General features: G+C 31.9%; 1 pseudogene; it reads left to right on the top strand.

Annotated features, from left to right (window-relative positions):
- Positions 1-2,320: 2,320 nt before the first annotated feature.
- On the top strand, positions 2,321-13,027 carry LOC115889814 (annotated as a pseudogene).
- The last annotated feature ends 756 nt before the right edge of the window (positions 13,028-13,783 follow it).

Below are 13,783 nucleotides of genomic sequence, written 5' to 3'. Positions count from 1 at the left end.
TCTTTCCGAGATACAGCTGAGAGCTATTCTTAGTGGGACAACCTGTAAACAGTTATTATTTACATCAACAAACTCACCTTCTTAACAGCACTTAAGGACATAAAAATATGTAAATTTCAAAGTTGCCAAGTGAGTTTTACGGACTATTAAGTTATCTCTTCTTACACTTCAAAAAATTCAAAGAGAGGTTCCAAAAAGAACCATGGTTAACTGCAAGATCTGCTAGTAAACATTTTCAAGTATCACACCGTTTATTTAAACCAAAATTTGTAATACAAAACTAAGTGTCTAAAAGAATGACATCCTAAAGAAATAAATAAATAAATGCGGCAACTGACATTTTTTACAGCTTAAATCTTCAGCGCGAAATTTAAATTCCAGTTAGTTAGCACGGCGCCGAATATGTCCATGATTGAAGGTCGGTCAAGTTCCCCCGTACTAGAGGAAATTCAAGAAGAGATATACCACTATTTTGCACACATTTTACACAATTTTGCACACCATAAATGATATTTTGCACATTAACTTACCTAAGAGAAACTAGAGTCGTTTTTAAAACGGGGGGCAAACTTGACCGCTCCCCCCATTTGTTACGAAATTGATTTTATTTCTATGTAATATCCATTCGGTTATTTCAGACACCTGTATCATCTATTTTGCAATTTTGTTCCGACGAAAGTTGCGGCCGGTACCTGAATTTTCTCTCATTCGCATCAAATTGAATTTTGTTTATATCAATGAATTTATAATATTCTTGTTTTGACACTTTGTGACATCTCCGACTGTCATGGTTTTGAAAATCACTCCATCTCGGAAATTGAATTTCGTTTATATCAAACGAATCGGAAGACTTTTGCATTGTTTCATCAATTTTTAGATCTTTTAGACAATCTTCTGATTAAAGTTATGAGGTTTTGAAAGTTTGTATTCATGAAAGTACTCTTTGTTTTAGGTCAACGAATTGGTTATTTTATCAATTTCATCAGCTACTTCGGAATTTCGTACACCTCCCGACAAAAGCTATATGGCCTGGAATATTTGAAATTTGTCCCATTGTGTGTGAATTTGTCCTACTTAAAACATATAAGTATGAGCCAGCATTTGAAAATGACAGATCTCAGCGACGCAATGGAACCAGCCGAACCCAGACTTCAATCTCTTCGATAAGTTATAGGATAACCGAGATAACCGAGGGTTGACGAAAAATGCAAAATTTTCTAAATCCTGCTAGGCATTCTTGGTAAGAGGGCTAGTACAAATCTGTGTGTAGAATCTTAGTTTCATAAATGTTCTTCTATGCAAGCTATAAATTATCGAAAGGTGAAATCTAAGTTCCGTGCAGCTTTTCACGTCGCTGAGATCATTTTCGAAATATGACACAAACTTATATATTTTTAAATATAAAAAAAAAAAAAAAAAAAAAAAAATTTCCAAATATTCAAACTCTTTTATAACTTTTACAGAGAGTGTGCAAAATTCGAAAATAGCTGTGCAAAATTCTGCAAAATTAGCCGATTCGTTTGATATACACAAAATTCAATTTCGTGACAAATGGGGAATTGTAAATTTTCAAACCTTCATAACTCTAATCAGGATGGTGTGCAAAATTCAAAAACAGGGGTGCAAAATTGTGCAAAATCAGCCGATTCGTCTGATATACACAAAATTCAAATTCGTGACAGATGGGGGGAAAATTTCAAATTTTCAAAACCTCTCATAATCCTTTAATCAGGATGGTGTGCAAAATTCAAAAACAGGTGTGCAAAATTATGCAAAATTAGCCGATTTGTTTGATATAAACAAAATTCCAATTCTAATACAGATGGGGAAATTTCAAATTTTCAACCGCTTATAACTTTCGTCAGAATGTGCAAAATTCAAAACAGGTGTGCAAAATTGTGCAAAATTTCAGCTGATTTTGTTTGATATACACAAAATTCAATTTCGTGACAGATGGGGGGAGGGGGAAATTGGAAATTTTCAAACCTTCATAACTTTAATCATGATGGTGTGCAAAATTCAAAAACAGTGTGCAAAATTGTGCAAAATTAGCCGATCTTCTGTTTGATATATAAACAAATTCAATTTAGTCAGCCAGATGGGGAAATTTCAAATTTAAATTGCTTATAACTTTCTTGGTCAAGAGGGTGTGCAAAATTCAAAAACAGGTGTGCAAAATTATCTGAACTGATGTACAGGAAATAAATCACCCTCTTAACAAGTGGGGAGGAACGTCATGTTTGCCCCCGTTTAAAAACGGCCCTGGTTTCTCTTAGGTAAGTGTGGAAAATATCATTTATGATGTGCAAAATTGTGCAAAATGTGTGCAATGGTATATTTATTTCTTTGAATTTCATACATTGGGGCAAACTTGACTGACCTCATATCATGATTGACAACAGTGAATTTAAAAATCGCTCCCTCGAGGACGTAAAGTTTAATTGATATCAAAAAAATATATGTATATGGAGGACATTTGATTGGTCTTAATAATTCCAAATCATTCGGTGAATAGGTCATCCCTGTCACAAGATTGACAAAAACCCTCATTTACTCAATTGTTAGGTGGTACGAAGCTGGCAAGTAAACTAGTCTAAAAGATAAATCTTATACAATATTACTCTTTTAAAAGTGAGACCTTTCGAAATCCATATCAAAGTATACAACATAAGTACAATTAACTTACACTCAAAGTTAAAATGTGTTACTCAATTCTTGCTGAATATCTCGAATAAATTTCAGTTTTAAATGGTAATGTATTAATTCAAATATGAATAAACAATATTTGGCCAATTGTATTTCTTTATTTTAAATTGAATTTTCCTATTGCAACAAATAATAAAAAATATTTTATAATAACTCTAACAGTAATGGCATTAAATAATTATTATAATCGCGAAAGATAATATCATCATTCTATAAGAAAGTTTATGTAAGTAACAATAATTTTTACACGATGGTAAGTGACTTTCTTCGACCACACCCGTTCTGAGTTTATCGCACTCCACATCTTGTATTTATATATTTTTATTTTATAAACTAAGCATTCTTATGCAATTATATATATATGTATATATATTTAAATCCAAATAATAAAACAAATAAAAAATCTATATTTATAGAATTTGCATCACCCAAAATATCTCCATATTGAAGTTTCTTCCATATCGGGTCAGCTTCACATAGAGGGTATACAAATAGTCAGTTAAATATTTCGTAATTTTCCTATTAACAAGATAACGCATAATGTTAATATTATAACAGCTACCACACCCATTCCCATCATCAGTCAAAACCAAGACAGCAGTCCAGACGGTTCTTTTTCGAACTCCTTCGAATCAGGAAACGGGATTCAAGCCCAAGCTTCCGGAATACTGAAGAATCCCGGAGTTAAAGACGCCGAAGCTTCCGAGATTCAAGGTTCCTTCTCCTATACCGCCGAAGATGGTACTCCCATCCAAGTAAACTATACTTGCCAATGAACTCTGGGTGCTATTTCCTTCTATTTGTTCTTTAATTCAACATTCACAGGCACGAAAAAACGGCATTTTAAAATGTTGATGAATCCTTAAAGTTAAATTATATTTTGGTGATGCCGATTTTGATGGATTTTTAAGCAATAGCTAAATTCATTTTGAGTTTTCGTATCTCTTCTAAAAATTAAAGTTCTGTCAATTATACGAGAGAAACAAAATATTGATATTTTGGTGAAGGTTTGATTGTAAATACTATCCTGTAGAATATATTAAGACTGCAAGGAATTCACAAATTATTTACGCCAAGTACGTCATAGATAGTTTGTTTATTGGTTGATCTCAATAGCTTTATTTTTCTCAATAGCTTTATTATTTTTGGAGATATTTGCTTTTGAAGAAGACAATAACATTTTTTCGTAATTTTTACATTAAAACCTTTGCTTTTACCTTTGCTTATACCTTTGCTTATACCTTTGCTTATACCTTTGCTTTTAGTCTTAGGCAACAGGCCTAGTACGTTGTGGTCCCGTGAAAGCAGGCCTTCTTGGCATAATATTATTTGCTTCGTTCTTACAGTCCGTTTACTTACATGTACGTTCCTAAGTGCACTTCATTACAAATGTGAAAAGCTGACAAACGGCGGTTTTTTAGTGATTAACTTACAATAAGTCGATCGTATGGATTTGAAGTTTTCATACGAAGATTTCTGGATGTCTAGCATATGAACTTGTCTCAAGGAAGCGACTGCACTGTACTTCGTGCACCCCTAAATCTGTTAACGACGTAATTTTGATCTCTATCATCTTCTATTAAAGCAGCTATAGCGGATACAACTTCTGGACTTAAAACCATCTTTGCTAAGGCCTGACATCATCCAACAGACTGCCTAACATCCAACAGACAATAAAAATATGATTTTTCAATAACAGTGACTTTACATAAATTATAAACACTATTTCATAGGTATGTTAACTTGGACCAAAAGCAAAAGCATGATTTTAATGTAAAAATTACTAAAAAAGTTAGTTAGTGTCTTCTTCAAAAGCGAATATCTCCAAAATAAAAAAAACTAATGAGATAAACCAAAAAATAAATAGTCGAAAAAAGATGCACCTAGATGAAAAAATGATTTTCAAATTCCTTGGTTTGTTAACATATTCGTATCTCTTTCTAAAAAATTAAAGTTCTGTCAATTATACGAGAGAAACAAAATATTGATATTTTGGTGAAGGTTTGATTGTAAATACTATCCTGTAGAATATATTAAGACTGCAAGGAATTCACAAATTATTTACGCCAAGTACGTCATAGATAGTTTGTTTATTGGTTGATCTCAATTTTTCCAGATTCCAAGCCTGGGCGTTCCATCTTCCTGTTCCACCAGTAGACACCAACACCCCACCCACTCCACCAATTGCCAATTCCGGCAGCTATCCAGAGGGCACTTGACTGGATCGCAGCTCATCCTATTCCAGAGTTGCAGTATAATAAAATTTGAAGAAGACAATAACATTTTTTCGTACTTTTTACATTAAAACCTTTGCTTTTATCTTTGCTTATACCTTTGCTTTATACTCTTGCTTATACCTTTGCTTATACTCTTTTGCTTTTAGTCTTAGCCAACAGGCCTAGTACGTTGTGGTCCCGTGAAAGCAGGCCTTCTTGGCATAATATTATTTGCTTCTGTTCTTTCAGTCCGTTTACTTATACATGTACGTGTACAAAGGCGCAATTCATTACAAATGTGAAAAAGCTGACAAACGGCGGCAGAAGTGATAAACTTACACAAGTCGATCGAATGGATTTGAAGTTTTCATACGAAGATTTCTGGGTGTTTGCCTATACGAACTTATCTCAAGGAAGCGACTGCACTGTACTGTGCACCCTTAAATATGTTAACGACGTAATAATATTGACTCTATCATCTTCTTATTAAAATAACACTATAAGGATATAATTTCTGGACTTAAAACCATCTTTGCTAAGGCCTGCCATCATCCACCTGGGCGCAGAAAAACTTGATTGCCACTTATTTATTGAAAAAGTTTATTATCAAAGATATTAATCATATAGCAGGGTCCGGCAGTGTCGGGCATCTGTAGCTCCTAGAATAAAAAAACTTGAGAATTTTGTTTAAGTGCAAACCTAAAGTATGTACCAGGATGTATTTCAGGAAAATATTTTAACTTCTATAGGGTGGCTCAGTAAATAAAATATGATTTTTCAATACCAGTGACATTACATAAATTAGAAACACTATTACATAGGTCTACATTAATGTTAACTTGGACCAAAAGCAAAAGCATGATTTTAATGTAAAAATTACTAAAAAAAGCAGTTAGTGTCTTCAAAAGCGAATATTTCGAAAATAAAAAAACTAATGAGATAAACCAAAAATAAATATTTGAAAAAGATGCACCTAGATGAAAAAAAATGATTTTTCAAATCCTTGGTTTGTTAACATATTCCGCAAGGTGTTCCCAAACTTTCACCAATATAAAATGTTTTTCAAAACAACATTTTGTGGAACCCTCGTATAACTGTGAGATGGGGACTCTCTACTTTTAATTAGAAAGGTATTTATTACATTTTTATTATTTTTCCAGATATCCAAGCTCAAGGAAACCATCTTCCTGTTCCACCAGTAGACAATTCATCAACACCCCACCCACTCCACTCTGTTTTACAATTCCGGCAGCTATCCAGAGGGTACCAGACTGGATCGCAGTTGCGAAATGTTAAGAATTTTGAAATATTTCTAAATACAAAAATGTCTATTTTTACTCATCCTATTCCAGAGTTGCAAAACTAAGTACAAAAATTTGTTAGGAAACCAAAAGATATTTTTGTAATACAAAAAAAAATAATATAATTTAAAATATATATTTCTTTTGTTTTAATTATCCAGTAATTTGAAGAAGGCGTCCATTCTTCTCAAAGAGACCCCATTTATAAATTAAAAACAGAAGAAAAAATATAAGTCTCGGTCTCATCTTTTATATAAACTAAAACTCTGACACGTGTTTTGCTCATACGAGCATCATCAGATAAAAATACAATAATTTTACAATTAAAAATAAGTTACACTTCATACACGTTCACATTCTACGTTTTAAAATAACACTGAAAGCACATAATCTTATTTGTAAAATTCAAATCTTATTTCTAAAATACATTGAACGCACCCAAGGCAGAAAAAACTTGATTGCCGACACTTATTTATTATTGAAAAAGTTTATTATCAAAGATATTAATCATATATACAGGGTCGGGCAATGGTGTTTCGGGCATATGGCAGCTCCCAGAATAAAACTTGGAAATTTTGTTTAAGTGTAAATTAAAGTATGTACGAGGATGTATTTCAGGAAAATATTTTAACTTCTATAGGGTGGCTCAAAAAGTGTGCGTAGATCGGGGATAATTTTTTAAATGGGACACCTGTTTATTATTGCATTTTGGCTTCCGTTCAGGCCACTTTTACATAACCCTATGATATGAGTAAATATTTTTCGATAGTTTCAGAGATATTAAATAAATAAATAAAAATCTATATTTTTACAGCCTTTCTTAAAAAAAAATATTAAAAATACTAGAACTGTCCTGAAACCAAAACTACATTAGGTATTTCCTTTAGATAGTCTGTTCTTACTTTTGCTATAAATATCGCAGTCTTAAATCACACAGGATGTTCAAAATTCTACGCCAAACTTACTAAAATATAAAATAATTTTTCTTCGTTTTTTTAAATGGAACACCCTGTATATTATTTTTTCAATAGACGGAGAATTAAAAAATGAAAATTTTTTTGTATTTCAAAATTTTGAACGGTTTCGCAGATATTTGCGGTTTTATATTTCATATGGCATTTTCCACAGTAAATTTTTATCAAAGCCAACCAATGATTTTTCTCTCATATTTTACCATTGAAAGCGCCATATGAAATAATAACTGCGTGTATTTGCGAAATCGTTAAGAATTTTGAAATACTCTAAATACAAAAAAATGTTCATTTTTTACTCTCCATCTAATAGAAAAATAATATACAGGGTGTTCCATTTAAAAACAAAGATAAAATATTTTATATTTTAGAAAGTTTGGCCTAGAATATTGAACATCCTGTATGATTTTACGATTATCATATTTATAGCAAAGTGAGAACAGATTATCTAATGTAAATACCTAATATAGTTTTGATTTCAGGACAGTTTTATATTTTTAATAATTTTTTTTTTAAGAAGGGCTGAAAATATATATTATTGATTTATTTTTAATATCTCTGAAACTATCGAAACATATCTTGGGGTTATGTAAAGTGATCTGAAAGGAAGCCAAAAATGCAATAATATACAGGGTGTTCCATTTAAAAAAAAATCATCCAGGTCCACTCACACTTTTCACCCTATAGAAGTTAAAATATTTTCCCGAAATACATCCTGGTACATACTTTAGGTCTGCACTTAAACAAAAATTCTCAAGTTTTTATTCTAGAGCTACAGATGCCCGACGCACTATTGCCGGACCCTGTATACACTTATTTATTGAAAAGTTTATTATCAAAGATATTAATAATATATACAGGGTAATGCAATAGTGCGTCGGGGGCATATGTAGCTCCTAGAATAAAAGCTTGAAATTTTGTTTAAGTGTAAACCTAAAGTATGTACGAGGATGTATTTCAGGAAAATATTTTAACTTCTATAGGGTGGCTCAAAAAAGTGTGCGTAGATCGGGATAATTTCTTTTAAATGGGACACCCTGTTTATTATTGTATTTTTGGCTTCCGTTCAGGCCACTTTACATAATCCTATGATATGAGTAAATATTTTTCGATAGTTTCAGAGATATTAATAAATAAATAAAAAATCTATATTTTCAGCCTTTCTAAAAAAAAATATTAAAAATACTAGAACTGTCCTGAAACCAAAACTATATTAGGTATTTCCTTTAGATAGTCTAAACTTACTTTCCTATAAATATCGCAGTCTTAAATCATACAGGATGTTCAAAATTCTACGCCGAACTTTCTAAAATATAAAATATTTTTTCTTTGTTTTTTTTTAAATGGAACGCCTTGTATATTATTTTTTAGTAGATGGAGAATTAAAAAATGAACATTTTTTGTATTTAAAGTACTTAAAGTACGAAATTTTTAATAGTTTCGCAGATACACGCAGTATTTCTTCATATGGCTCTCTCAATGGTAAAATACGAGAGAAAAATTATTGGGTGGCTTTGATAAAAATTTACTGTAGAAAATGCCACATGAAATATGAATGAAAACCGCAAATATCTGCGAAAGAAAAAATTCTCCATCTGCTGAAAAAAATATACAGGGTGTTCCATTTAAAATAATGAAGAAAAATTATTTTAAATTTTAGAAAGTTTTGTGTAGAATTTTTAACGTCCTGTATGATTTACGATTACCATTATTTATAGTAAAATAAGTACAGACCATCTAAACTAAATACCTAATGTAGTTTTGATTACAGTTGATTACATTGCAGTTCTTGTATTTTTAATATTGTTTTTTAAGAAAGGCTGAAAAAAATATATTTTTTTTATTTATTTATTAATATTTCTGAAACTATCTAAATATATTTACTCATATCCTAGGATTATGTAAAGTGGTCTGAAGGGAAGCCAAAAATGCAATAATATACAGGGTGTTCCATTTAAAAAAAATCATCCTAATCAACTCACACTTTTTGGGCCACCCTATAGAAGTTAAAATATTTTCCTAAAATACATCCTAGTACATACTTTAGGTTTGCACTTAAACAAAATTTCCAAGTTTTTTATTCTAGGAGCTATAGATGCCCGACCCACTATTGGACCCTATATATTTTGTTTTGTTTACATATTTAAGTTTCATCTTACGTACTTTATGTGAAAAATCTCTGCTAGGATGTTGTGATACTATTCTTTTATAAAAGAAAAGAAAAACGTATTTTCTTTTATAATTAATTATAAAATTAATTAAAAAATTAAAAATTATAAAAAAATAAATTTAGAAGAGCATGTAACATTACAAAATGATAACCTATTTGTAAAATGTAACCTATTTGAATTGGATAAATTAGTGAAGACACACCTTATTATTTTCTAAATATCATGGCCACCTGTTTTTAGCCAATAATTTATATATCAACTGTTCTTTTATTGTTGTTACTCTCTAGCTCTAGGGGTTTAGCAAATACAAGCTATGTATGGCTATATTTCATAAATGGCATCTAATTTGAAATTTAAAATTACGATTCATAATGAATTGAAATTGTTTGTAATACATTGGTATCGACATAAGATTTTTTTTTGCTTTTCTTTTTCTGTCTGAGAATCTACAAGTTTTGACTTTGATATTTATGAAATCCGCATATTTTTCAATATAAAAAATTTCTATTTTTCAATACTACAGTGTTAAAAGTAGATAAGGGATACTTGCATATAGGAGCGACCAACAATGAATGAATTATTAGTTATTTTATTGTTTTTTTCATTATCTTCTTGAAAGTTTACAAGTTTTGGCTTTGTAATTTATAAAATCGACATATTTTTCAAATACTCTAGTGTTCAACATAGAAAAGGAATACTTATACAGGGTGTCCCAATATTCCGTAGATATAGAACACAATTTACCTCTATACAAAAGTGCTTCGTTTGTCCGCTAGAGGACATCAAACTTTAAAAAATTAAACGCATTTTTTCAGATATTTTAAGAACCGTTATTCCGATTTGAATGAGATTTTGGGTGCAGGCATATTTTGGTTATCCCCTTAGTTATATTTTTTGCTAACTGCTCTAACATTTGACTTACACAAAATTCAAGAAAAAGTACGGGAAGGGTGAAAACTGTCCCCACCCCCTCTATATAAATTTTAGTATATATTTTCTTTTCGTAAAATGGTCCCTCTAGTATTTACTACATTTTTTGTCTCTTGTAAAAAATCGCCACTGTGCATACCTTTTTGAAGAAAAAATATTTTTTCAAAACTAACTTTCAAAAAATGTTTTTTGTCACATTAAGTTATGGAGGCGCATCAAACTTATTATGCCTTAATAATGCAGTTGGCGAAAATATGAAATTTTATTAGTATTTTTCTTTGTTTTGTATTTTCAAATATCTCTAAAATGGTCCAGTTATTTTACTTTAAATAAAATTAAATTACTTTTTGGTTAAATTTTCAGATACCACTAGATTTTTTGACTTTTCGTTCATCTAAGTCGAAAAAAAAAATCAAATATTTTTCTGAGAAAATTCAAAATTTTCAATATTTTTTTCGGGGGAGGCTTATAAACATGTTCCCGGAACTCTCAAGTCGTAAAATTAAAAAAACGATTATAAAATGAAAAAGCTTGATTTTCATGCATCCGTTGTCCGACGATACGTTGATACGATATTAATTTTATTGGTGGAATTTCCAGACTTTGATTGGTTAGAAAATAACGCAGTTTTTAAATTTATTGCATTTTAATGCCTCCGTTTATCGGATATACGTTGGTGTTATTTTATATTTTCGTTTCCATAACGATTTTGCTATTTTACTTATATTTTTATTATTGTTAGATTAAATTTGTCAAAGAAATATCAAAACGTCCGTTATCGTATGAACGGGTCCGTTGACGGGCTGAAGTAAAATATTTACGGATGAAAAGTGGCGCATAAACGCTATGACCAATCAGAGCACCGTCGGACCAACGTACCAACGTATAACGGATACATGAAAATCAAGCTTAAATGCACAAAAACAAAGAAGTTAAATTAAAAAATATTAATTTTATTAAACAATTTATTTTTGTACATGGCACAAAACCCAGTAGAAACATATTATATACAAAGAATTATAACACAGGCGTTTATTGTAAGCACAAAGTCCATCGAACTAGAACTTCCTGGAGGATGGTTCTTCCTGTTCTGGATGAGCCGCGTTCCATTCCAGGGCACGCAAAATGGCTACCGGTATGGGTGGAGGTGTGGGTGCGATGGGCAGATGGGATCCTTGAGCTTGGAACCCATTTTCGTCTGCTATGTACTGTATCAGTATTGGAGATCCTAAAAGAAAATATGCAATCTCTAAATATCAATTGCTAAAAGAATACAAGGACACGTAACGCCCATATACGGGCTGCAGCAGAATTTGTGTTGTTAGACCCCATTTTTTAGAGGAACGAATGTGTCATCAGCGACAATTTTAGCGATTTTTAATAGTTTTGTGTAGTGAACTTTATATAAACTTTATTATAATGGTGAATTGTTCAGCTTTCAAGTGTAAAAGCCGCAACGATAAGAAGAGATGAGTACGTAGGATGTTACGTTTCATAGGTAAATAAACAGTCCAGTCCACCTTATTAGTGTTTTTTTTATTAAATTTAATAATTATTATTCTTCTAACATTTTATGTACTTGATATGTGCTATACGTCGATACTAGTTTGGTACCTTTTGTTAACATTTTAATACGTTTTTATTGTAAATAATTAGTATGTTACCACCTAAATAAGCAGCATACACCACAGGCGAATTAAAAAAAATAATAAAAATATAAATATCCCTTCAAGCAGCTAAGTTAAGAAAAATGTGTGGCACGGCACTGTTTGGAGGTATGGTAGCAATTTGGTCTCGGGTGTTATTGGTATTGTTTAGTCATTGCTATATATAAAATAAAGTCGGGTTAGTTACACCTAGGGTTTCAATACGTCCGGATTTACAAAAAAATATGTTCTGGTGTCTGGGGTAGTCCTAGAAGGTAGGGGTGAAGTCTGGGTATTTACAGAAGTAGAAAGAATATTTTGATAGTCGGTAAAAAAAAGAATGACGGGAAATCTGACGGGAATAACAACTTGTGAAATTTTTTTGTGACATATTTTAATTGCCTAATACCCAGAACCATATACAGAAAAGCCACAAAGGCTCTCATGATATACAGAAGACTAGCGGAAATATATTTTGGGCTGGATATATACCATAATAGTAACCCATTATGCAACAGTTGGTTAGTATAAAAAACTAAAGCAACGTAAAGGTAAAACCTGTGCAAAATACGGAGACTGGCAAGGCAAAATACGGAGACTGGCATTTATACAGGTGCCATGAGAATATGAGAACCTGCCCAACAGTAGCAATGAAAGTCATTCTAGACCAAAAACCACTGCGTATTGGCATTGATATATATGCCAATGCGACAATGATTAGAATGGTTATTGACGAAAACAGTACTAGAAGAAATGTAAAGTTATCAGCTCAGGAGCTTGGAACACTGGCAAAATTAAAATTCCATTCTTCCAAATACCAATGGATGACATATCAAGAATGGATAACTTTAAGAAACACCTTATTGTAGTACAGAGCAACAAAATGAATTGGAAGGGAGAAACGTTTGCTCAACAATTACAAGACCATACCATAACGTGGTATACACCGATGCCTTCAAGACCAAAGCAGGGAAAGGGATAGGAGTATTTGGGTCGAAAGATAAATACTCCGAACCAATGGACCCCTACTCCAGCATCATCAGGCAGAAATATATGCTATCAAAAAATGAGTATACAACTCCTTAGGTAGGAACTATCGAACAAAAGAAATAGCCATCGTATTCGATACTCAAGCAGCCTTAAGAGCGATTAACTTAGTAGCCATCAGTTCGAAATTAGTCAGAGAATGCCTAGTGAAGTTGAACAAATTAGACAAAGAAAATAATAAAGACCTCCTAGCCTGGTTGCCAGTCCACCAAGGGATAAAGCAAGCTATCTAGCTACAATAGGCAAACACTCCATTAACTAGACTAGAACCGTTATGCTTTCCAAGTGGAAACCAACTTAAAGCGGAACTCCAGAACCTGGAAGACTCCATCTGTAACCTGGAATGGAAATCCTCCAACGGTCTATGACACTCGAAGAAATTTCTTAAGACTAAGAAAAATCAAAGATTTTCCTTGATTTAAGTAAGAACAATCGTCGGATTGCCACGGGATTTTTAACAGGACACTCAATCTCCTTAATGAACACCTGAGTATATTGAAGCTATGAAGCAGCGGCAAATACAGATTCTGTGAGAAAAATGGAGAAACACAAAAGCACGTCAACACTGAGGGCGCCGAGACGACAACCATTCGTGCATAAACTTTGGTACGATTGATATGGAGATGGAGAACTAACCTCAGTAAAACCGTTTTAGATACTGGATTTTGTAAAAAAGGCCTGAAACTGTATGATGATTTATAACTCAAGAAAGAGGGACACAATAGATCTATAAGATTGCGGTATACAATCTCCACCGACATCTACATCTACCATATATAATTAAAAAAAAGTATA

This window comes from Sitophilus oryzae, unplaced genomic scaffold (assembly GCF_002938485.1).
Source record: "Sitophilus oryzae breed Bouriz unplaced genomic scaffold, Soryzae_2.0 scaffold_848_pilon_pilon, whole genome shotgun sequence".
Lineage (NCBI taxonomy): Eukaryota > Metazoa > Arthropoda > Insecta > Coleoptera > Curculionidae > Sitophilus > Sitophilus oryzae.
Note: the sequence above shows the minus strand (reverse complement) of the source record. Positions and strands in the feature narration are given on the sequence as shown.